General features: G+C 37.2%; 2 long non-coding RNA genes across 2 annotated transcripts in view; one reads left to right on the top strand and one right to left on the bottom strand.

Annotated features, from left to right (window-relative positions):
• LOC148127711 (uncharacterized) overlaps positions 1 to 26,180 on the bottom strand; it is a 168,280-nt gene that overhangs the window by 104,914 nt on the left and 37,186 nt on the right. The gene's annotated exons all lie outside the window — the stretch shown is intronic.
• The window catches only part of LOC148127710 (uncharacterized), a 69,545-nt gene continuing 53,686 nt past the window's right edge, over positions 10,322 to 26,180 (top strand). The window contains exons 1-2 of the long non-coding RNA XR_015744867.1: positions 10,322 to 10,476; positions 10,919 to 11,168. This is a non-coding gene — a long non-coding RNA (uncharacterized LOC148127710). The remainder of the gene's footprint in view (positions 10,477 to 10,918; positions 11,169 to 26,180) is intronic.

The following is a 26,180-nucleotide window of genomic DNA, read 5'->3' as shown; positions in this document are numbered from 1 at the left end:
TGCATACAAGACACTAAGGAATTGGTAAATGATTTGTCAGTTTTGAGGTGGTTCATTTTTCATAGTTCATTTCCTCAACAATGTAAAAATCTATATAAAGCTTCCACAAGGAAGTGGAATGAGAACACAGGGTTTCATTACTAGAGATGAGTTAGCCTGTGGCCATTTCTTGCTGTTAATCACAATGCAGCAGCGTTTGCTAAAAATATAAAAGGGTGATTATTACTAACAGATTTTAGCTCCTCTTTGCACCAAACAAGGAAGTTAAAAACAACAATACTCAACTTGGGCTGTTCATTGTATGTAGGTTTTAATTTGTGTCTATATTGTGTTCTCCTCACTTCATTAGCTGTACAATTTGTATCTGAACAGCAGTGTTTTGGGCAGCCTGCTGCATAGCTGGAGATGTCAGAAGCGATTATTTTCATAGATTTAAGTTGTTATCATACAAATCTTCTTTTCCCCTATCAGGCTGGACAGCATAAACAAGGGCATTAAACATTTCATCATATCTTATCAGTTCTGCCTAGTGCTCATCTCACCAGAGATTATATCCCACTTTGCATGTGAACAAGAGGGAGGATGAAACTTTGGGTAAACCACATCAGTCAAACGCTTGAAATAGCTTTAAAAAAAAAATCAGCCTCTTTTCTAATGCATCAGAATAATGTCCTTCAGCAATAGTTGCAAACATGACTCTCAGTGACAAACTGAATGTCAGAAGTCATGAAGAGGGAGACAGTAAAAGGATTAATTGGAGTTGGGATTAAGCTTCAGCACCAGGCCTCATTTTCAGTTCTGATATTCAACTGTGAAGAGAGCCCATATCAGCATCAAATTTGCAACAGAGCTTACTATTTAAAGGACTAAGAACTTGTTTGGGTCCAATGATTTAGCACAGTTAATTTTCATAGATCCAGTGTAAGGCTTTTAAACTTTCTCCCTCCACTCCCTGCAATCAGCAAAGAATGCCTTTACAATTCTACCATTTTCTTCTCATTCATTTTAGTTTGTATTGTAGGGATTGAACTGCATCTCTCTCTGTCTTTCTCTCTCTGTCTCCCCCCCCCCCCACATACACACCACTTTCTCTTTGGGAGGGTGGAAGTATAAATCACCTCACATCAATTTACTGGAGCACCAATGGATAACAGAATAACAGAGTTGGAAGAGACCTTGATTCATTCCGAGCTCAGGCAGGAAACCCTGTCCAATCTCTTCTTAAAAACTTCCAGTGCTAGAGCATCCGCACCTTCTGGAAACAAGTCATTCCACTGATTAATTATTCTAGCTGTCAGGAAATTTCTCCTTAGTTCTAGTTTTTAATTTTTTAAAAAAGTTAGGGGAATATTTATGGAAACTAACTCTGCTATTGTCCAGATTAAACTGGAAACAACATTTGGTGAGTTGCTAGTTTTTCCTAGAACAAGAAATTAAGTCACTGTCCATTTAATTAGGCCTTGAAGACTAAGATTAATCTATACTTTCTGCCTAACTCCTTATAAAGACAGGCTATCTAAACTCCCAGGAAAGCAAGAATAAATGATGTCATGTTCAGACTGTCCTCCTGCTACAATGATGGCAACTTCCACCTCAGCTATAATGCAAAGTAACGTTACTGGTAATGTTACAGTAATTCTACTGGTGCAAGTAGAGCAAGTCCATTTCACCAGCTGTACTTACAGTAATTCTGTCTCAGATGCCCCATTTCAACCGGTTGGTGAGTGTTCTGTTGAGCTTATATCTCATACTCTTTGCCTTTAATGAACATTTTACACAGAGCTGGCCTACCAGCCATGAAAAGCTGGATCTCCTTCTCCATCTCCCTAGTAGGACCTTGAAATGTTGCCTGTTTTTTTTTTTTTGCTTTTCTTTTAAATAGGTTAAACAAACTAAGGTACAATGTTGCATATGGAATAGAATAGAATAGAATAGAATAGAATAGAATAGAATAGAATAGAATAGAATAGAATAGAATAGAATAGAACTCTATATTGCCGTGTGATTGGACACACAAAAAATTTGTCTCCAGTGTATAAGCTCTCAGTGTACATATAACAAGTGATAAATCATGGTCATAATCACCATAAAAATACATTCATCATAAATCATAAGATACAACACTTAGTCATAGGATACTAAATAAGCAATCATTTATTTATTTTTAACTGCATAGAATTTATAAAGATTTCACCAAATTCCCTTTTAGCTCTAGTGACAAGAAGAACTACAAATCTGTTGCTCCCCTCCTCTAGTCCTCACATGATCTGCCCATGGATGGTGTTGGCAAGGCTACCCTGCATCATTGTGGCCATAGAGGAAGGAAAGAACGAAATCTGAAAAAAGGAATCTTTTCAGCTGTCATCTTTTCCAACCAGTTTATACACAGGGGATAAGTAGTTGAAGGCTGACGTGCAGAAAAGCTCTAGGAGGAGGAAAGATTGTACTTTCATGATATGACATGTTGTCTCAAGACCCCAAAGGTCTTCATTGCAAGAAGGACAGCTGGCAAGTAGAAATGGAATAGGATATGAATAAGGTATGGCCATGGTCAAAGATGTATGTTATGATCTTGGACTTCATTGCACCCCATTTATAGTGGTACCCAAAGATATGATGGGAGATTTGCCTGTGCAAATGAATAATACAACATGGCCATAATTTACCACATGCAATTTGCACACATGGCATGTTGTTGTATGAAGAAACAACCAACGGACATTTTGTATGCATGGATGCTGGAGACCAGCTTGTGTACAAGTGCAAAAATTAATGGCCAACATGTACTTAATGGCAACTTCCAATTTATATTGTACTATATGCCAGATCAGGCAGCTACTACCTGCTGATCTTGCCAATGGTCTTGCAGATTCTAATGGACATCGGCTAGGTTAAAAGTTAGGGACGGTTGTTCTCATTTAAACTTCAAAAAGTACAGTATTGTGGGAAAACTCTGCCCACAGCCTGGAATTCCAGCCTGACAAGGCTCAAGGTTGACTCAGCTTTCCATCCTTCTGAGGTTGGTGAAGTGAGGACCCAAATCGTTGGGGGGGGCAATATGCAAATAATGCTTACATTGCAAACTGCCCAGAAAGTGCTGTAAAGCACTATAGAGTGGTTCATAAGCTGAAAATGCTGTGACTATTTATGAACACCTAATTTTTCAAAAGATGCTTTGAAAATCATGCTTTAAGCACATGTCTTCCTGATGCTGCCTTTAGCTCATCCCTAGCCCCTAACAAGGCTTATTTAACCTGATCCAATGATAATGTGATTTTTTTCATTTTCTCTTGACATAAGCTCTGCTTTATATACCTAGCATTTAGGTAGTTTAAACATTTAAAACACTGGACTTTTTCTTCCAGCTCTGAAATTCTGGACAGATATTGGTTGTTTCAGAGTATTAGCTAAACTTACAAAATCTGTTTTAAAAATTCTTTAAAATATAAATGAATATTGCCCAGTATCTATGTCTATCCTTTATCTTTTCATTCTCTGTAATGAAAGCAATGTCAGCTTTTGAGGGACAAAGAATAACAAATTACCATTGCTGTCATACTTCCTTTCTGTAGATATTTTGCATGCATCTATGCTAATCTTTCATTTGATCCAGGAGGATTGATTCATCTTCATATTTTATAATTTTGTAATATTTTACAATGTAAAGAGCAGAAGAACTGCTTTTTTATTGGTTTATTTAATTTTTTAATGTTGAAAATGAAATTAGAAAAACAAGTGAAAAGACTTGCTTATTGTAAGAGGAACTGGATATATTATATTCATATGAAGTAGTCTTAGAAATCACATGACCATAGAAAGTCCTGGATAATAAAGTTTTTTTATTTAAAATAAAGTAAGGACTTTATTTAATTCTCCTGTTGTGCAAATGGATTTTATGTATTTTAAAATGAGATAATTTTGATAGATGCATGAGTGGTAATAGAGATATAGTTACTGGAGCCAGACAGTATGAGTTTTCTCCTTCCGATTCTTCTGTTGAAAATTGCTCTGTACTTAAGGAAGCTAGCGAAAAGAAAATAGGCAAAAAACACAGAAATCCAATTCAGTTGAAGATAAATCAAGTGATAATTCTGATGAGATACCGCTTGGGAAGGCAGCCGCAGCATGACAAAGTATCCTAATATGAAGGAAAATTACGTTACTCTTTATACAAACCCGGTATTCATCTCTTTATGCAGTTGTTAGTGTACACCAGATAATATTGTTGTGGAATCTTTAATTGTGCTTTTCTTGCAAAATCATCATATGGTACTTCAAAGGAGAGGTGGGGGGACACCATATGAGAGTTTAACAAGCAGCTGATGGATCATGCTCTCAACATGCAACAATCCAGTGTAAGAACTGTATTCATGCACTTCATCACTTGATTAGCCTGAGCTTGCCATTCATCATAACTCTCCCATTACTGCACACAGAGATGAGTGGGCTACAGAATAGAGTCTGGTTTGTAATAGCTTCTTTTTTGAAACTGTGGCAGGAATAGGGAAGGGGTGGGATGTAAAATAAAACTTTTAGTTATATGTGATTGCTAGCCCCATGTAACGTCAGGGATGTCCATTGCCTGCGTTTTCTTACTCTGAATGATTAATACTCATTGGAATTGTCTTATCCAGGGGCATAGCTAGCAGAGTTGACACCTGGAACAGATCCTTGTTTCCAGGGGTGGGCTTCAATTTTTTAACAACTGGTTCTGTGGGCATAATATATTTAGATCTCAGCAAAGCATTCGACAAAGTAGACCACAAACTACTTCTTAGTAAGCTAGAAAAAGGTGGAATAGATAGCACCACCACTAGATGGACTAGCAACTGGCTGGCAAACCGTACTCAATGAGTAGTCCTTAATGGGTCTAAGTCTACATGGAGGGAAGTAAGCAGTGGGGTGCTACAAGGTTCCGTTTTAGGCCCAGTACTCTTCAATATCTTCATTAACGACTTAGATGAGGGAATAGAAGGGGAACTTACCAAATTCGCAGATGATACTAAGCTGGCAGGAATAGCTAACACCCAAGAAGATAGGCTCAAGATCCAGATGGATCTTAACAGACTAGAATACTGGGACATATCTAACAAAATGAAATTCAATGTAGAGAAAAGTAAAGTCCTACACTTAGGCAAGAAAAACCAAAAGTACACATATAGACTGGGTGAAACAGGCTCAATAGCAGTAACTGTGAGAGGGATCTTGGAGTCTTAGTGGACAACCAGCTAAATATGAGCCAGCAGTGTGCAGCAGCCACCCAAAAAGCTAATGCAATCCTAAATTGTATTAACAGAGGGATACAATCAAGATCAAGGGAAGTACTAATACCACTCTATAAAGCCTTAGTAAGACCACAACTAAAGTACTGCATCCAGTTTTGTTTACCACATTATAAAAAAGATGTTGAGACTCTAGAAAAAGTACAGAGAAGAGCAACCAAGATGATTAGGGGACTGGAAGCTAAAACATACAACGAACAGTTGTAGGAACTGGGTTTGGCTAGTCTAGTAAAGAGAAGGACAAGAGGAGACATGATAGAGGTCTTCCAATATTTGAGGGGCTGCCACAGGGAGGAAGGGGTCAAGTTATTTTCTAAAGCTCCTGTAGTCCAGACAAGGAATAATGGATGGAAACTGAACAAGGAGAGATTTAACCTGGAAATAAGGAGAAACTTTCTGACAGTGAGAACAATCAACCAATGGAACAGCTTGCCCTCGGAAGTTTTGGGAGCGCCATCAGTTGAGACTTTCAAGAAGAGATTGGACTGCCATTTGTCGGAAATGGTGTAGGGTCTCCCGCTTGGGCAGAGGGTTGGACTAGATGACCTACAAGGTCCCTTCCAACTCTGATTATCTGCTAAATCTGTTAAATCTGCTGAATCTGTTAAATCTATGTGGCTTAGTTAATGGGCGTGGCTTGGTGATAATGTGACTGGCTGGGCATGGCCAACTCAACATCACTCACATCGAGGCACACATCTCCTTGCCTGGCCTCTCATGACTGTGGGGATGCTGCAATAGTCGTAAATGTGAAAAATGGTTATAAGTCACTTTTTTCAGTGCCACTGTAACTTTGAATGATCACTCCACATAAGCAAAGTACTAGCAAAGGAGGGGAAAAAAAACTCCAGAGAAGTTCCTGAGACAAGAAGTCTAGTCCTGCCAAGAATGTAATAAGGGTTAACAGAGAGGCAGTTTCTGTAAGCAACGCCAGAATGTTTCCTTCCTGCCTTCCTTACAGGATTAGGCCAGTAATTTCTTCTAACAACCGGTTCTCTGAACTGCTTAGAATGTTAACAACCGGTTCTAGCAAATAGGTGTGAATCTGTAGAATCCCACCCCTGCTCGTTTCTCACCAATAGTCAGTTTGGTGCAGTGGTTAAAAAGGGGGCTCCATGAGCTTTAGTCCCTCCTTAGGATGGCCCAGCTGGGTAACCCAAGCCAGTCATTCCCTCTCAACCCTAGGAAGAAGGCAAGGACAGACCATTTTTAAAATCTTGCCATGAAACTGCAGTGGAGAATTGCTTTGGGTAAAGACTAACTAACTTTAAGGAACATTGTTGTCCTCTGTAATGTTGCATAGCACTGCTGACCACCAAATAGTTGATAGATGCACTGGCAGCAGTGACCAATTCCACTTTTACTACTATTCTCCTCCATTTGTTTATTTATTTATTTATTTATTTGTTTGTTTGTTTGTTTGTTTGTTTGTTTGTTTCAATTGCTTACAAGATAATAGGTATAAGTAAAAACATAGTTATGAATACATGGATAAATATAAGAAAAATAAAAAAATAAAAGTAACAATAGGACAGGGACAGTAGGAACGTTGGTGCGCTTATGCACGCCCCCTAGAGATCTCTTAGGAAGGGGTGAAGTCAATAGTAGACAGTCTAAGGTTAAAGTTTTGGGGGTTTGGGGAAGAAACCATAGAGCCAGGTAGAGTATTCCAGACATTGACCACTCTGTTGCTGAAGTCGTATTTCTTGCAATCAAGTTTGGTGCGATTAACCTTGAGTTTGTATCTATTGTTTGCTCTTGTATTGTTATGATTGAAGCTGAAGTATTCATTGACAGGTAGGACATTGCAGTGTATGATTTTATATGCTATACTTAGATCGGACCGAAGGTGGCGTAGGTCTAGGTTTTCTAGGTCTAGAATTTTGAGTCTGGTGGCATAAGGTATTCTGCAACGAGTACGGGAGTGGAGAACTCTTCTTGTGAAATATTTCTGGACTTTCTCAACTGTGTTAATATCAGATGTGTAATGTGGTTTCCTGACTGATAAGCAGTATTTGAGTATTGGTCTAGCAAATGTTTTGTATGCTCAGTTATTAGTGTAATATTACCAGAGAAAAACCTATGTAAGATTAGGTTGACAACTTTTAACGCCTTTTTGGCTATGTAGTTATAGTGGACTCTAGCACTTAGATCATTTGAGATGAGTACTGCAAGGTCCTTGACAAAGTTTGGATCCTCAACAAGATCTTGACTATTCAGCCTGTATTTTATTTTCTGATTTTTTTTGCCAATATGTAGGACAGAGCATTTATTTGTTGAGATTTGAAGTTGCCATGTTTGACCATTCTGAAACATAGTTGAGGTCTTTTTGAACAATAGCAGTATTGTCTGTGGTGTTGAATAACTTTACATCATCAGCGAAGAGAACGCAGTTGCTCTTGATATGATCATAAAGGTCATGTATGTACAGTATGAAAAGAGTTGATCCTAGAACATGCAACTTATTACATGCACCTTGGGTGGACCCAACACCCCCAGGTCATACTGCTGGCCTCATTCAATTTACGCTTGTCCAACTATCAAATCATACATGATTCCATCAATTACTCTGGATTTTATGTTGTAATCTTTGTTGTTCAGCACATTATTTCTATTAATTTTTAGGATTGTAGAAAGCAGGGTTATGACCTGATTCCTTTTATTTCACATCTCTTTTGTATGTTTCTTCCCCACCCCCCCCCATGTATTGGAACTTTCTCTACTATTCTTGTTACTATTCTAAGCAGTATACTATTCTAGTTCGCTGTCTTCAAATCCTTTCCTTCTGGAGCCGTTTCTTCCTCAATCTGTTCATTCTGTCTGTCTCTCAATCCGCCGTCTAGTCTTAATTCTAGCAAGAGGCTCTTGTAACCATGGTACAAGAAAATCATGGCAACATGTTTTAATGACATAAGCTTTGCCTCATTCCACCCCTTGAATGAACTAGCCATAAGTAATTCTTAGCTGTACTGGTGTCAAGATAATGTTTTCCCCTTAAGCTGCCAGCAGGCAATGGAATCGCAAGATGCATACAGCTGTTTTGCTTTGTCACCAGTTTCTCTGGAGGTAAGATCAAGTGACCAGAAGTAGGTAAGATCAGAGTGGTTGGAGATTTTTACTCCTTTTCCTCCCTTCTAGGTACTGATCTATTCCTGGTTTTCTGTTGTCTCAGTAAAGAACTGGAATAGGCAACACCATGCACTTGTAGGCTCACCAAAATTGCTCAATAGCACTGCCAGCAAAACAGTAAGGACTTTAATTCTGTGGCCTTGCCCTTACTTTTACTTTTTCTGTTTTTCTCATATCCCACCAATCAAACAGTAGAATTTTTAATATATGCTCACGTATGTGATCATCTATAATCAATTTGGAAATGATTAATGTTGCTTGGAATGGTAGTAAGTCACTATAGTAGTTAGTCCAAGATATCTTTGCACGTTTAGTTCAAAGTCTATGACTGGATGTATCTGGATTTATTTGAGGAACATAAATGTGTGTGTATAGGAGGAAATGAATCTTTGTGAGGCATTAAAGCTATGATAGTCCTATTTTCCAAAAGAAGATTGAGAAGATGCCCTACTTCTGAAAGTATCTGAAATCATACAACATCATTTTATCTGACTGCAGTTTATTTCCAACAGGATCACAAGCTGTTTTAGGAGCCCTATATGAGATTGAAATGAGGGATACAAATTATATTATTAAAATAAAACGAGTGTGCTAAAGAAGCTGCTTTATGCCACAGTCTTAATAATTGTTCATTGTATTATATCATTTTAATGTTTCGTTCATGATCTTTAAAAAATACAGTTTAGGATTATAACAACTAAACAAACTAAGAAAGCAAGTGAATTGTTGGTAATTAGGCAGAATCCACAGATTCCATTTCTTTCCATTTTTCCCTTTTCTTTCCTTCATTATATTTAGTAGCCCTAACATGAGTATATGAAAATTAAGATTATGAATACCAGATCTCTGTACCTATTTAGTTCTATGCTGATTGGTGGATTTCTGTACAATTTTTTAACCTTTGAGATATTATTGAGTCTCATGTTTCAAATGTTGATGCTAGACCTATTGCTTTAAATATAGGCTTGCTTCTATTGAATATAATCATTCCACATGAGGGAATCAGCTATAATAACAAAACGGTACAGTCATAACAAGGTCATTGCTGCAAATCTAGTTAAAGTATCCATTCAATGGGTTTTTCTCCACTTGAATCTAAGCAAGTTCTGTTTTGACATGATATCTTTTTCTATCCTGTCTCAAGAGCATCCATGGGAGAATGTTGGAGAGGAGGAAATGAGTAAGGGATTAAACAATCATTACATTGTCATTACATTATTGGTCTGGAATGCATCTCTTGTCCATGATAGTCGCAGAAAATGAAAATTAGGTTGAAATACTTGGAATGTTCAATCAAAATCTTTAATTCGCTACAAGAGAAAGGAAAGAAGCAGCAATGGAATGTTATATGTTTAGGAAAACTTTTGGTTTTGGACTCTTGGAAAATTAGTGGGATGTTTTCTCTGCTTTGCTTCCCTGTCCTGGACAGAATTTTCATACAATAGAATTCAGGGAAGGGTTTACTGTCTGTAAAATAACATTACATACCTATGAGGAATCTTTTAAAAAATAAGCTGATGGTATCTGACACCCAGTTACAAAATAGTTGTCTTTTGTCCCTTGTTGCCTAATATTACTTTTTCTTCAGTCTGCGAGCCATGTTCCAATACTGGAAATAAACATGATTTTGAAGAAAAATGACAAGTGAGTAGAAGATCAAAGGAAATAGCTGCATTTTCTTTGTATCTCCCACTTATCTCCCACTCATGTTGCCTTTTGCTCTTCCTGCCCCTGATAACTGGAAGACTCCAGTTCCACCAGTTCTATTGGCTATTGTCAAACCTAGTTTAGACCTCAGCTGAGTCAAGCAATTAACCCTGGAAACAGGAGCAAATGTTCTTTACCATATTGCTGTGTTGTGTTTCTCCTGCAGACTTGTGGTGGTGCTGTGAGTGTAATTTTCCATTAGTGTTTGGATGATTTCACTTTGAGGGGAGAGATCAATGTTGTTTGCCAAAAGAGATGTGTAAATTTTAATTTCCAGAATCTTGCAGCCTGCATGGTTATTGCTCAGAGTTCTAGAAGCTGACATATAAACAGTTGGAGGGAATCCAAGTTGAGAAAGGTAATATTTATTATTACGTGATTTTTGCTAGATTTGAAAATATTACAAGCCAATCATTCTTAGCTAGCAACAAAAGTATCAGTATCTGGACTGTGAAAATCAGCCAAGAGTTATATTGGATTGTAAAAATAGTTTAAGTGTACAATACACTTTTGCAGGGAATTAGCTTCAGGGTCTGGGTGATTCTGTGCTCCCAGCGGTTGAACTGGCAATAAGGATGGAAAATTCAAGTGGGAAACTAGAGAAGCATTCAAGGGCTATAGTGTATTATACAAGATGTCAAAGCCATGTAGCTTTCTTAAATTGATAACCAATGCAATAAATCCTAAGTCTGCATCTGGATGGATACAGCCTGAGTTGTGAGTTAGCTGGAAAAGTGCACTTGCTACATTTGTAAATATGTTCAGCCATTTGTTCAGGGTCAATCTCAGAGAAAACTGAGATGCTGTCTATGGAAACACTGAGTGCCTGACTCCTAGGATGTTAACTGCATGATTTTCTCCCTCCTCGGTAGAATATTTAAGCCATTTCCAACAAACAATGCATAAAGTGAATGCTTAAGAAAATATTTAAATTGTTAAACACCCTCTTCCTCCAGGCAGCTTACTCACCCTTAAACATCTAAAGAAGAAAATTTACTAGTGGTCAATCCGAGCCAAATTCAGGAAACCCAGTTCATCTGAAGAACAGTGGTAAGTGATCTCTCCCTTCCCTAAGTCAAAATCCAGTGAAAAATCAGTTATTGAGGTTTGAGCTCAATTTAGGTGTGTTTGTAGGAGGGAGGGATGAAAAAAATTCAAGGTAACAGCTATGACTTCATGACTGAGGCCAGAAGCTCCCAAAACAGAGCTTGGAGGGGTGCTGCGTGCCCCTCCCATGCTCTGTTTTTTTTCTTCCTGAGCCTCAGGAGGCTTAGGGGAGCAAAAACCCCCTTAGAGGCTCTTCTGAGGCCAGGAAGGTCCCAAAAAATGGGTGTGGGCTGCAAAAAAGCAAAAAAAAAAAAAAAGCCACGCTGACCCAGTCACATGGCCATACCCACCAAGCTACACCCAGAGAACTGGTAGTAAAAAATTTGAATCCCACACTGCACTACACCACCATGGTGCAGATTGATAGATAATCCCCTCAACACTGTTCAACTATTTACAAAGTGTACACTACTATTACTGTTAATCTTCTCACCACTCCTTCTCACCCATCCCCTCCCACTTGACTGTTTCCTAGTTTGATTTGATTGTTGATTGTACCCTATGACTATCACTAAGTGTTGTACGTTATGATTCTTGATTCTTAACGAATGTACCTTTTCTTTATGTATACTGAGAGTATTTACACCAAGACAAATTCCTTGTGTGTCCAATCACACTTGTCCAATAAAGTATTCTATTCTATTCTATTCTATTCTATTCTATTCTATTCTATTCTATTCTATTCTATCACTGAAGATGTTCCCTAGTTGGGTCATGTAATGTCTGCAAGAAAAGCACCAAGCTCACACCCCGGACATAAACTGTTTCAACTCCTTCCCTCAAAACGATGCTATAGAGCACTGCACACCAGAACAACTAGACACAAGAACAGTTTTTCCCTGAAAGTCATCACTCTGCTGAACAAATAATTCCCTCAATACTGTTCAACTATTTACAAAGTGTACACTACTATTACTGTTAATCTTCTCATCACTCCTTATCACTCATCCCCTCCCACTTGTGATTGTAGGACTGTAACTTTGTTGCTTGTATCCTTACAATTTATGTTGACTGTTTCTTAGTATGATTTGGTTGTTGATTGTACCCTATGACTATCATTAAGAGTTGTATGTTATGATTCCTGATTCTTAATGAATGTACCTTGTCTTTATGTATACTGAGAGTATTTACACCAAGACAAATTCCTTGTGTGTCCACAATCACACTTGGCCAATAAAGTATTCTATTCTATTCTCTAATAGATATAGATAGATAGATAGATAGATAGATGATAGATAGATAGATAGATAGATAGATAGATAGATAGATAGATAGATGATAGATGATAGATGATAGATAGATAGATAGATAGATAGATAGATAGATAGATAGATAGATAGATAAAGTTCTATATGTGAAGACTCCTTTACTTTGGGTAATTATGCTGTCTTTGTGGAAGAACCACTTTTTTTATTAACATTGCAAGAAGAAGATGGTTGAGTTTGGTTGTTTTTTTGCAGACATTTCATTACTCAAACTAGGTAACATCATCAATGCTAACCATATCTAATGATGCAGTGATGGTAAACTGTGTAACCTAGTTTGGGAATGCAAGAAATCAACCAATCTCAGAGCACATAAAGGACCCTTCATTTCAGTCCTGAACTACAAATATTCTCTTTATGGTTGGGAACTTCCGTATTGATTTGTATCACTAGAATGGTTAGTATATCTATCATATACATATCCAGAATTACACATGTGAGGGAAACTTGCATTCAAAAGTATGAAATCATTTCTTTTAATTGTGAAAAGAAATGGATGGAATAAAGCTCTCTCCATCTTTATAGAGGCAGTTTTGATGGACTTTGCCCTCTATGTATTTATGAATGGCATACCAGATAAATTCAAAAATAGAAAATTATTTAACGAATCACCTGTGAATACTTCACCTCAATGCTTTCTCACATAAGCATGGCGCTAATGCAATAAAATGATTGGCAGTATCTGGCTGATTACATGTTAAATTATATATTACATTTCTGGCTTCTTTTCTGTATTTGATGGGAATTTTAAAGATTTTCCCTCTTTGCCCTCTATGTATTTATGAATGGCATACCAGATAAATCCAAAAATAGAAAAGTATTTAGTGAATCATCTGTGAATACTTCACCTCAATCAATGCTTTCTCACATAAGAAACACAGAATATGTTTAGGTTCATCTGAGAGACCAAATGGTGTGGGAGGGAGAGGAAGAATAAAAACCTTTCCTAGCAAACAAATAGATTTGAACAGCCTTTGTGCGCTTTGAAGTCGCATTCTGTCTTTGAAATATTGATACTACATTGTTAAACATTGACATAAAACGACCAGCTCAACTCCAGCAAAGGAAAGCATCTTGTAAGGAACAAGTAATTAGCAAATAGGAGGAACAAAGACAGAAATGACTTCTAGTTAAGTAAAATATTGTAAATAATGGATTTTATTCAAATAAGCAAGAGTGTGAATTGCTATAAAGTAAATATTAATTATTCATGCCATTTAATATTTTATTACGCCCCTCATAAACATTTACATTAGAACAGCAGAGAGATGCACCCTGGAGATTCAGCCTAAGCAAACAAGCTTCCCCCCGTTTTTTTTTTCTCAGCTCCCAAGCTCACTGGCCATCCCCACTTAAGCCCAGGATGAAGTGAACTAAAAATTGCATCACGTCTCAAAACTCCAAGTGGTCCCTTGCTGTTTTATTGCTTTAGGAATATCTTAATTTTAGGCAATTTAAGGAATATCTGAAATCCTGAAGCCAGGCTTTGAATGAGACCAGTTCTGGAATGCTTCCATTCTAACAAGTTGCCCTGGACCAGTGGCTTCATTTCTAATGTTACAATAGTCCCACAAAGCACACAACATTTTGGTGCTGGTAAATTCTCACAGAGCAATTGAGTCTATGAAAATTATTTTGGTGTAAGGATCAATTCAATGCAAGAGTATGCAGAATAGTGTATAGAATAGAATAGAATAGAATAGAATAGAATAGAATAGAATAGAATAGAATAGAATAGAATAGAATTCTTTATTGGCCAAGTGTAATTGGACATACAAGGAATTTGCCTTGGTGCAAATGCTCTTAGTGTACATAAAAGAAAAGATACATTCATCAAGAATCAAGAATCATAAGGTACAACACTTAATAATAGTCATAGGGTACAATAACCAATCAAATCATACCAGAAAACAGTCACTATATATATTGTAACGATACAAGCGACAAAGTTACAGTCATACAGTCACAAGTGGTAGGAGATGGGTGATAAGGAGTGATGAGAAGATTGACAGTAATAGTAGTGCAAACTTTGTAAATACTTGGACAGTGTTGAGAGAATTATTTGTTTAGCAGTGTGATGGTGATTGGGAAAAAACTGTCCTTGTGTCTAGTTGTTCTGTTGTGCAGTGCTCTATTACGTCATTTTGAGGGTAGGAGTTGAAACAGTTTATGTCCGGGATGTGAGGGGTCTGTAAATATTTTCACAGCCCTCTTTTTGACTTGTATACAGGTCCTCAATGGAAAGCAGATTGGTAGTAATTGTTTTTTCTGCAGTCCTAATTACTCTCTGAAGTCTGTGCCTGTTTTGTTGGGTTGCCGAACCAAACCAGACAGTTATAGAGGTGCAGATGACAGACTCAATAATTCCTCTGTAGAACTGTATCAGCAGCTCCTTGGACAGTTATAGCTTTCTGAGTTGGCACAGAAAGAACATTCTTTGTTGTGCTTTTTTATGATGTTTTTGATGTTAGGTATCCATTTTATGTCTTGTGATATGATAAAACCTAGAAATTTGAAAGTCTCTACTGTTGATACTGGGTTTTCTAGTATTGTAAGAGGTGGTAGTATGGGAGGGTTTCTCCTAAAGTCTACCACCATTTCTACGGTTTTGAGTGTGTTCAGTTCCAGATTGTTCTGGTTACACCACAAGGCAAGTTGTATAACCTCCATCTGTATGTGGATTCCTCGTTGTCTCAAATGAGACCAATCACTGTTGTGTCATCAGCAAACTTCAGTATTTTAACAGATGGATTGTCTGAGATGCAGTCATTAGTATATAGGGAGAAGAGAAGTGGAAAAGCACACAGCCTTGTTGGTGTGTGTGTGTGTGTGTGCTAATTTTACAGGTATCAGATGTGATTCTGTGTAAACCTGCCCTCTAATCTGTGACATAAGAAGTCAGGAAATGGTTACTTTACACATGCTCATCTTCCACACTCTCATTTATGGGTCCCACCAATGGGGAAATAAGAAGTACTTAGGTAATCATGTTTTACTAAATCAGACCCAATAGTGACCATGGAAAGATCTTGCTCATTGTCATTTATCATACATTGGCCCTAGTCTCACATCATGTTAGTTGGGAATGTAGGGAAATTAGTAGACACATAGAAATAAAAAGAGATTAATTAACTGAGGCTATTAAATTAAACCCCAAGTAGACTTAGTCAGGCATAGGGTTAATTAACTTCTATTAGTCAGTTGTGCTTTGCAACAAGTAAACTCGTTTTGTTTTTTCCTCTTCTAAAAACATATTTGAGGGAAAGAGGGACCAAAACTCATGGTCAAACCAGGTGGCACACAAAGTATTTCCCAAATACTGAATGGCTGGAATGACTGGCTAATGAAGAAGGGGTTGACAAAATCAGGAAGTCTGTTAGCAGTAGGGCAGTAGAGATACTAAGCATAACTATGGATGGGGTGTTTTGGCAATTTAACTAATTTAGTGATCTGAAAATTAAGCATGTTATAACAACAGGGACATGTATATAATTTCCCGTTCCCTTCGTATTCAGCAGTATCGAATTCAAAGGGAGTGTGTTGTTGTCTTGTTGCTTCTTCCTTGAACCCCGACAATTCAAGAGTGTTTTGAAAACTTTAGATTTTTAATTACTTTAGTTTTGATATGATGAATTTTGTCTCATCTGTTGAATACATGTTTGTTAAAGTCTAAAGGAGTTGAAAGCCATTAGTTCTAGCCATGCTCCTATTCCCCACCCCCCGCCACCATTTTCTATTCCATTCTACTTTTTTGTATCATATTTTACAGTATTTATTTTTGGCCCTCTGTATCATTCTTGTTCACTCTGATGTGTAAAGGAAGTGTTCAAAAAGGAAGTTGTCAAGAAGAAGTACATTTTTTAAGTCATATGTATGCTTTGGAAATGGTTCAGAAATGCTTCAGGCCCACCTGTGCTATCTCCTCTGCTTTTGGGAAACTGAAGAAAAAAAATGTTATGTCTACTTTAAGTTCTATTAACTTAAAGTAGCTGTAGCTGTTTTTTTTTCAGGCTCACCAAAATGGGAACCTTTCGTAAAAGGCTTGCACAGGAAAAAAAAAAAAAAACTGGGCTTTGCAGTGGTCACCTTTTGTACAGAGTCCAAAGCACTTGTGAAGCATGTTACAATAACAGACTTCATTAAGATAAAATTTTACCAAGTGGCCAGGAACTAATTGACTGATGGCTTATCACCTAAAGTGCATGTTTACAGTGCAGTTGAAAACCAGTCCATATTAATGAATGAATGAAGACATTCAGGTAATTATGGCAAAGCCCCATCTGTCCAAAAGAGAAAGATCTAAGCCTCCTTGTTTGATTCTGAGTCAAAGTTAATGGAAGCAAAGTATATCGATTCAAGATACTATATTATTAAAATTGCTGCATTCCTTGGCCAGGGTATATTATTGTGTTTGTTGTCCAAAGAGAAAAGTCAATGTGATGTGTGTGTGTGTGTGTGTGTGTGTGTGTGTGTATACATTTGCAAACACATTTGGAAACACTGAACTGTCTTTTACACTGTCAAATACACTATATTTGTCCTAACTAGTAAAATACCACATTTGCAGTTTGGAATGGCATGTGATCTCTGCAATCATTCAGGGGCCCTTCAGGCTGAAGTTATAATAAACAGGCATGAGGTACTGCTCTGTCAGTTGATCAGGTCAGGATAGAAAAAACAATTTTCTTATATGTGAACTAGGACAATCCACCTTCTAATTAGAGTAGTCCCTGTTGCACATCCATGTTCTTTTCTGAGATTAGAAAAAGGCTATATAATGATTGCTTCTTTTCTAAGTTTGCTTTGACTCGCAGCCCACAGAATTTCCAGTCTCAGTCCTATATCCTCTGTGTTTTGCTTGGGCAAAGAGTAATGAGCCTCATTTGTGAGAACAACCAATTAATCAGTCAATAAAACAATGTAAATCATGCGCAAGCAGTGAGCACTCACACAGCTTTCACTTTGCTGTTTTGTCATATGGATCATTTTTAAAGAAAGGCACGTGCAAAAGTCCAAGCACCTTCAGTTCCACAACTACAACTGCCATCTTGCCTTCTTTGACACCTCCCCTTCCCCAACGGATGCCAGGAAAATCATGAGGCAATAAGAATTTGGCCTTAATATAAGAAATCAAAGTGATTATAAATGAAAAGAAAACATACAAGAAAACATACAGTCCTACAAAATAGACTAAACTTAGAAATCAGTGCCATGTAGGCAAAGAATACAATATAGCTATAGTAACAGAATCTTGCAAATATGAATGTGCTTCCTTGCCTCACTTTACTTTCCTATGAACTAGGGAGGGGCTGATCTGAGATGTTTTCTCAAATTAATTTCTTGGCCTGGGCTCAAGCCCCACTTATCTGACTGTTGCCTTGGGAACAGCTCTTCCTCCTGTTCTTTGAGGCCATTCTCTCAGCCCTGTACAATTCAGGACATCATTGGATTAATTGCAGGAACACCAGAACCATAACACACTGATAGAGAGAGAAGACTGTGTTTTTAGTTCTGATATCTCTGTTAAGACTCATAATGCAGCTATGTATAAGCATAGATAGTCACAGTCAATCTTAGCAATAAACTAGATAATGATGAGATATAAATTGGAGGTGTATGTTGCCATAAACAGTTTATGTCATCCTGTTTTTCAAATAAACTGCATGTAAAAATACAATTCTACATGATCTAATGTGAATGATACAAATTACAAACATGGCTTGTGTAAATGTAAAAGATATTACCTGAAGAACAATACTCTTCAAAACAACCAATTATTGTTCTTATTTTTTTATCTAATTGCTTCAATTGACTCTGGGAGCTAAATGAGAAACCAAAATAATTGATTGAATAAGAGTATTCCATTTTAATGGTTTTGGATATATTTTTAAAACTGCACTGGAATCAGGTAGTGAATCTGAAGAAGTGTGGTTTTCAAGTCATTTTGGTTTTCAACAAATATAACTGTTAAACAAAATTTCTTTATAATGTAACAATTTTAGGACGGAAATATGTTTTATGTAATAAAGTTTTCTACAAATGTATTCATTCCAAGAAACAAAATAAAATATTGAAAGCTGATGTTTAGTAATTAGGAAGGCGCCAAGAAGATCCATCCTTCCTTCCTTCCTTCCTTCCTTCCTTCCTTCCTTCCTCCCTCCCTCCCTCCCTCCCTCCCTTTCTTAAAACAGACTATTTACTGTTTACTGCACCCTCTCGCAGCCCCTCCATGGCCCATTTTTACTAGCAGTGGCACTGTGGGTTGGTCCTTTACTATTTCCAGGCTGCCCCCGTAGGCCTAGATCTGGTCCGTGGGCCTTGCGTTTGACACTCCTGCTTTAATACATTTAAATGTGGCATTTCAGGAGAATCCTCTCAAGGCAGTTTACAACAAACAAAAACAATATTAAAAATAATTTAAAATCAAGAAGTTGAAATGGAAAACAACATAATAACAGCAGGAGTTAAAATGCAAAGCCTGTAAAATCTTCAATAAAGTAAGCAAAATAGAATTCAAGGTCTGCTGTTAGAAAAATATTCCAGGATCATGCATCAAGGCCATGATATGCCCTGGGCTATAATAGGATGACTGCCTCCTCTGTGATATTTGTGTAAATATATGTACATGCATACACATATAAGGTAAAAAAAGGCTATTTTATGCAAGACAACAAAACAAAAAATGTTTATTGCTAGCACATGACTGTACTGCCTCTAATATTACTTAGTGCAAAATGCAAATTGTTATTTGTGCTTTCCTGGAAACAAGAGTAATATATTGCCCATAACAGTGAATTCAGATATGAATAGTACCTCACATTTTATTATACTTCCCTCTTCATTTTTTGTGTGGCTTATTTGTCTTGTTCCAGATAATGACAAATCCGAATAAACTATTGATAGGAATAGTAACATATTTTAAGATATGTGCTCCATATATATCAACTGCTTAAAATCTGTGTTCCCAATTTCAAGCTCAGGACACCAATCTGTACAATAACACATTCCTCCCTTCCCCCCTCCGCTTCTCATCTATGTACATTCATTTTAAGGACTGAAAGGCATAAAAGTGAAAAATAGAAAGATTCAGTGAAAGTAATGATTTATTGGGAAGTTGCTGTTACTTCTAAGTAGGCTTCCTTAGTTAGATCCAACCCTCCTATATGGAGTCAAGGCTTGAAGCCAATTGTACACAACCCTCCAAAGCAAGGTCGCCAACCTTTTGGACCTCAGGGACCACCAAACTCATCATTTTAAATCCCAGGGACCATTAACCGATTCTGTGGCATGGCCTAATTTGGGATGTGGCTTGATGGGCATGTGACTGGCTGGACATGGCTTGTATGTAAATATTATAAATATTTATATAAATATTGAATTTTTTTATAAAAAAAGAGCAACTTTTACCCAAAATCAGGCAAAGCAGGCAGGCAGATTGAGTTGCTCACAGAATCACAGATTCATTCAGAGATCTATCTATCTGCCATCGGCTAGCTCAGTCTGTCACATAAAATTTGCTTGCAAACAAACTCATAAAATTGGCTAGCGAGCAAACTCACAAAATTAACTCACAACACACCATATATGTATGCCTTAAATTGCATTCCAAATTCCTCTAGAAGCCAATGGAGTTTCTGAAAGAAAGAGATTACTCAAGTACATGTATCAGAGTATATCCAAGCTACTGAATTCCGTACCAGCTATAGTTTGTGGATGTTCTTCAAGAGCAAAACCACATAGAAAGCATTATAGTGAAACAATTGAGAATTGATTAAGTATGAGTGACCATAAACAAGACCTTCTGCTCTAACAATAGTTACTATTGATGTATTAGATGTAACTCTATAAAAATCACCTAGCATAGCAACCATTTTCGAAGCAGGAGCTCCGAGTCTAGAGTAACTCCCAAATTGCAGACTATCTTTTGAGCATGGTAGTACAACTGTATTCAGAAACAGGTAAGGTATTTCTCTGGAATTTGCAAATATTTTTAAAATATTTTATAATAAATAATACTTATTTATCAATTAAATTAAAATACTGCCCATCTCAGTCTAAGGAATTGAGTAACTTTGCTATCAATATTAAATTTATCAGCACAGTATGCTTCACCATGTCTTACTTTTTAAATAGACAATCTTATTGGTTTCTTTACTGAATTGCAGACATTAGTTTGTCTCTCACAAAAAAATGTGACACAGGAAAAATGAAGCTAATGTTTTAAATGCCAGAAAGAATATTATGGCTATTCCATGTTTATTTTCTCTCAAGGGATTGAAGGGAGAACCTGTTGATTAAATGTGACAAATAAAGTAATGTTTTTGAATAACATTATTATTCAAAAACGTATATGAGGAAATGCATCCTTTCTCTTACAACTTGGTATTTTTGTCTAAGATGATTCATTAGCTGGTGTAATGAAGAAAGAAATAATAATATAAATTCACTCCAAATGTCATTTGGGTTGGATACAGGGATGGGATTCAAATTTTTAACAACTGGTTCTGTGGGTGTGGCTTAAGTGGTGGTCATGTGACTGGGTGGACATGGCTTTGTGGTCATGTTACTGGCTGGGCGTGGCCAACTCAATATCACTCACATCAAGGCATGCATGTCCTTGCCTGGCCTCTCATGACTGTGGGGATGCTCCAACAGTCGTAAGTGTAAAAAATGGTCATAAGTCACTTTTTTCAGTGCCATTGTAACTTTGAATGGTCACTCCACACAAGCAAAGTAGCAGCAAAGGAGGGGAAAAAAACTCCAGAGAGGTTCCTGAGACAGGAAGTCTAGTCCTGCCAAGAATGTAATAAGAGTTAACGGAGAGGCAGTTTCTGTAAGCAACACCAGAATGTTTACTTCCTGTCTTCCTTACAGGATTAGGCTAGTAATTTCTTCTAACAACTGGTTCTCTGAACTGCTTAGAATGTTAACAACCAGTTCTAGCAAATAGGTGTGAACTGGTAGAATCCCACCCCTGGTTGGATATATTGTGGTTTCTCTTGGACTTGCAACTTCTTGCCACTTACAGAATCCAAGATGCACTTGGGAAGACTACTTTGGATATATAATCCTGCAATGAAAAAGGAACCTAGACAAAGATTCGTTTATTGTAAAATTTGCAGTTATACTTCTTGTTTTGTGCATTAAGAAGCAGAAATCTTGTCTGGAATATTATTAAGGAGAATTACTTTGAATCAGCATATCCCTGAGTCAATATATAAAAAACGAAAAGATAGGCAGTGTTTTCAATAAGATTACAAGTTATAATAATCTATTATCAAATAAAGAGTTTGGAGGAGGAATTCCCCTAAGGAAAACATAATGTCCACGTTAGGATTTTATCAAGAAAGCTTCTTCATTCTAAAATGAAGAAAAGGGAAGAACATTTTGGTGAGTTTGTGGGAGTTAAGGATAGAGAAAGGAAATGGGATGGTAGTTTATCACAAATGTAAGAAGAGCTCTGATTACGATTTTCTTTTAGATGGGCCTGTATTGTTTCATGTCATGAGATCTTGTAGTTTCCAGTTATGTGTCAAAGTGATGCCTGTCAGCCAATGGTCGAACCAGTGCTATGAAAATTGCAGCATTTTTTGCAGACGTGTGTGTGTTTCATTTTTCACCTTATCTTAGTTTTGAATCTAAAATCCATTTGACAACTTCGGACTCAGCCTAACATCATCTTATGGAAAATATGCATCAGTGGACCACATACTTGTGAGAGTGAAACAACTCCAGCAGCACTGGATGTGGTCAGATGTCCTTCTCTTAGTAATGAAATTGTGGCCACTCATATCTGTTCTCCTAAGCAAGGGGTAAAATGTTTTCCTCACCGAACACTTACATCTGCACCACAAAGCCCTGGAAATTCTAGAATCCCTCTTGACCACATGACACTGATCTTATCTTGCCGTAGTTTGAACTTTTCCCTGTTTAAATTGCCATAAAGTCGTTGCCTCTTGAAACAGGGGCATAGAAACATATATTACAATATATTTCACTGAATTCTCTCCCCTTTGGCAGAGCCACATTAATGGGACCAGATTAGAACATTGGTAGATACCATTGGGGGAAGGATGCATGCAACTTTGAAGAAAAAAAGAGAAGTCAATATACACTATTGGTTATTCAGCAACCAATCAGCATCTTCAAAATATTCCATATCTACTGCTTCCTCCAATCAGTATTTTGTTAATCAGCCAAACAGCAGAATTGGGACAGAATCATCACTTTAGAGAAATTTAGATGATATTTTTTTCTCTTTTTTTTTTCTGTCTCTCTAAAGTGCATACTTAATATTTCTGCCTGACCCTATTCTGTCATCCTTTATCCCATTCTCTTTCTTTTCACTTCCCACTTCTCTTTTTCTTCTTTCAATGGCAAAATAGATGCATTAGATGTCTTCAAGACACAAGAGGCTTCTTGTAACATCATCTAATGATTAGGCACTTTGTCCTTGAAGCAGCAGTTTGCCACTCTAGATATATGCTGGGATTCTGGAAAATGCCAGTATTTTAAGGGTTAACCTGTAAGACATGTACACCAAAACATGGCACTTCTCAGAGGCTTTTTTTATTTCCATAAAGTAGAGTAAGTCTGGTAATTATCATGTGTTTTTGTTTTAGTCTAGATATTGAGAAAAGACGGGTAAGGTTAAGGAAGTGTGATTGGCAGGGGGAAAACCACAGTAAAAATAAATACTGTTTGCTTTTTCAATGTGCTTTTCTTTCCTTTTGCAAAGTCATTATGTAGGAAGCTGCTGGCACGAAGGGAAATGAATTGGTGTTTTAGTGTCTTCCTCCAAATGTTTGCTTGTTTCAAGAGTCACACAACAGTTGATGGTTTGCATGCTGGATGTCAAGCTTAGAACTTGTTTTATGAACTCTCTAAGTGGTATTGATTATTGCTTAAAATGGGCATCTGTGGATGCATCTTACATGGACATCATACTGTTCTGTTGGCCTATAGCACGACTGACATTTTGTAATGCTTTCTTTCTTTTTGCTAACACTGTCTGTGTGCTATGTGGCTGAATTAGATACTCTGTGTGGGAGTTTGCAGTAGACACACACTTGGCTATAAGCTATAGGTAGAAGAGGGCCCTGCACTTACATTTTGTAGGATAGATTTCAGTCTTTAGTCTCAAATGCTGGTGCCTTCACTCCCTATGTTTTGGCTATTGAACACAAGTAAACAAGTATGCACATAATAAGATCTTTATTCTCTCTTTCATTTTCAACTGTGTGTTATGCAATTAAGTGGAACAATTTATCCCATATTCAAAAAAGGAAAAAGTATAGATCCAGGAAATTGAAGACCCATCACTTGACCTCAATACCAGGGAAGATTCTGGAAAAGATAATCAAGCAACAAATCAGCAAACACCTAGAAGCAAACGAAGTAATAACCAAAAGCCAACAAGGGTTTGTCAAAAAAGAGATCATGCCAGACTAATCTTATTGCATTCTTTGACAAAGTGACAAAATTAGTGGACAAAAGGAATGCTGTCAATATAATTTACTTGGACTTCAGTAAGGCATTTGGCAAAGTAGACCATAACCTATGACTACTTGATAAACTAGAAAAATATGGAGTAGACCACATCACCACCAGATGGATTTGTAACTGGCTGACCAACCACACTCAATGTGTAGTCCTCAATGGAACCACATCTACATGGAGGGAGATGTGCAGTGGGGTACCCAGGACTCTGTTTTAAGCCCAGTACTCTTCAACATCTCCATCAATGACTTGGACAAGGGGATAGATGGGGGACTCATCAAATTTGCAGATGACACCAATCTAGCAGGAATAGCCAACACTCTGGAAAATAGGTTTAAGATACAGAAAGACCTTGACAGACTTGAACATTGGGTGCTATCTAACAAAATGTAATTAAATGGTGAAAAAAGTAAGGTTCTACATTTAGGCAAGAAAAACAAAATGCACAGGTACAGTATATGTGGTACCTTGCTCAATAGTGGTGACTGTGGGAGGGATCTTGGAGTCCCGGTGGACAACCATTTCAATATGAGCCATCAGTGTGCTGCAACTTCCAAAAAAGCCAACACAGTTCTAGGCTGCATAAACAGAGGGATAGAATGAAGATCACATGAAATGTTAATACCACTTTATAATGCCTTTATAATGGGGGTTGGATTAGAAGAGCTCCAAGGTCCCTTCCAACTCTATTTTATTCTAAATTTAGAAATCATCACGATCATGATGTATTTATTGTTAAATTTAATTTATTGATGCAGGAATATCTTTTATGGGTTAGGCTTACATCTTCTATTCTGTTTGCCTTCAGGTGAGTAATGAGGATCATGGGCATTTTATCAGCCTGATCAAGAGATCAGATCTAGTTATGTTCTATTTTTCATTAGTGTTACATAAACCTGGTTGGGAAACTTTTCATCTCTAGAATGCATAAAATGGTAAAAGTTAAATAAATAACATAAATATTTCTCAGCTGAGTGTTCATTTACTGAATGTTTATTGTTTACCTCAGTATGTGTCTGCTGCATGGCCTTGAAGAAACACTTCACCAGTTGCTACTTGTGAACAGTATCTTAGGTACTGTATTTTACCCCTGAGTGCAAATCTCTTTTCCTGCCTCCCAGAAGCACTTTAAAAGCTCTTGTTGAAATTCTTACACCTACATTACAATTAGCCATGTATTTGTCCATTGAATTGCCGAGGCCATCAGAATACATTTCTGTCACAATACTGGGCAATTTCACATGACATAGGTAGTATACCGTAGATGATCATACATCACTACCTTTGTAATTACTATTCAGTTTTGTGATTTTAATGCTGTACTTATTACTTATACTGTGGCTGATGTTTATCTAATTATACTGTTTTCAATATTTGTATGTGTGAATATGTTTACACACACACACACACATACACACACATGTAGGAACTGTGGTGGCACAGTGGTTAGAATGCAGTATTGCAGGCTAATCCTGCTGATTCCCATTTGCCAGCAGATTGGCAGTTCAAATCTCACTGACTCACGGTTGACTCAACCTTTCATCCTTCTGAAGTGGGTAAAACGAGGACCCAGATTGTTAGGGGCAATGTGCTGACTCTGTAAACTTCTTAGAGTAAACTGCTGTAAAGCACTGTGAAGTGGTATATAAAATTAAGTGCTATTGCTATTGCTAGCTACTAGCCAATCCACCAGACATTGCGGTAGTAGATAAGGAACAGAAAATAGTGGTGGTGATAGATGTAAGAGTGTCAGATGAGAGCAATATCAGAAAGAAGGAGTATGAGGAGCAGGAGAAGTCCCAAAGCCTGAAGGAAGAAATAGAGAGGATGTAGAAAGTAAAGTCCACTGCACTGTAAGCTTTTTGCATCTTGTCATAATGAAATTAAAATAAAAAAAAAATAACGTTTTACAAAATAAGATGTTGAAACAGCAACAGTGTGGTACAGTGCAGTGACAGAATAATCATTCACGTTATCCTTCTGCTTGTAATAAAAATAGGTAGAATTTCTCCAAAGGTTTTGTCTCCCCTAAAATCAACAGGAAGCAAGGGATTTCCTTTTCCATCAAAGTGAATGATATTTTAAAAAACAGCCAGAAGAAATTGTAATGACCCCACTCATTTTAATAACACAATATAGAATAACAGTGTTGGAAGGGGTCTTGGAGGTCTTCTAATGCAAATGCCCTGTT

The sequence above is a fragment of the Pseudonaja textilis genome, chromosome 1 (genome assembly GCF_049901715.1).
Source record: "Pseudonaja textilis isolate UNSWEBS1 chromosome 1, rPseTex1.2, whole genome shotgun sequence".
NCBI classification, from domain to species: Eukaryota; Metazoa; Chordata; class Lepidosauria; order Squamata; family Elapidae; genus Pseudonaja; species Pseudonaja textilis.
Note: the sequence above shows the minus strand (reverse complement) of the source record. Positions and strands in the feature narration are given on the sequence as shown.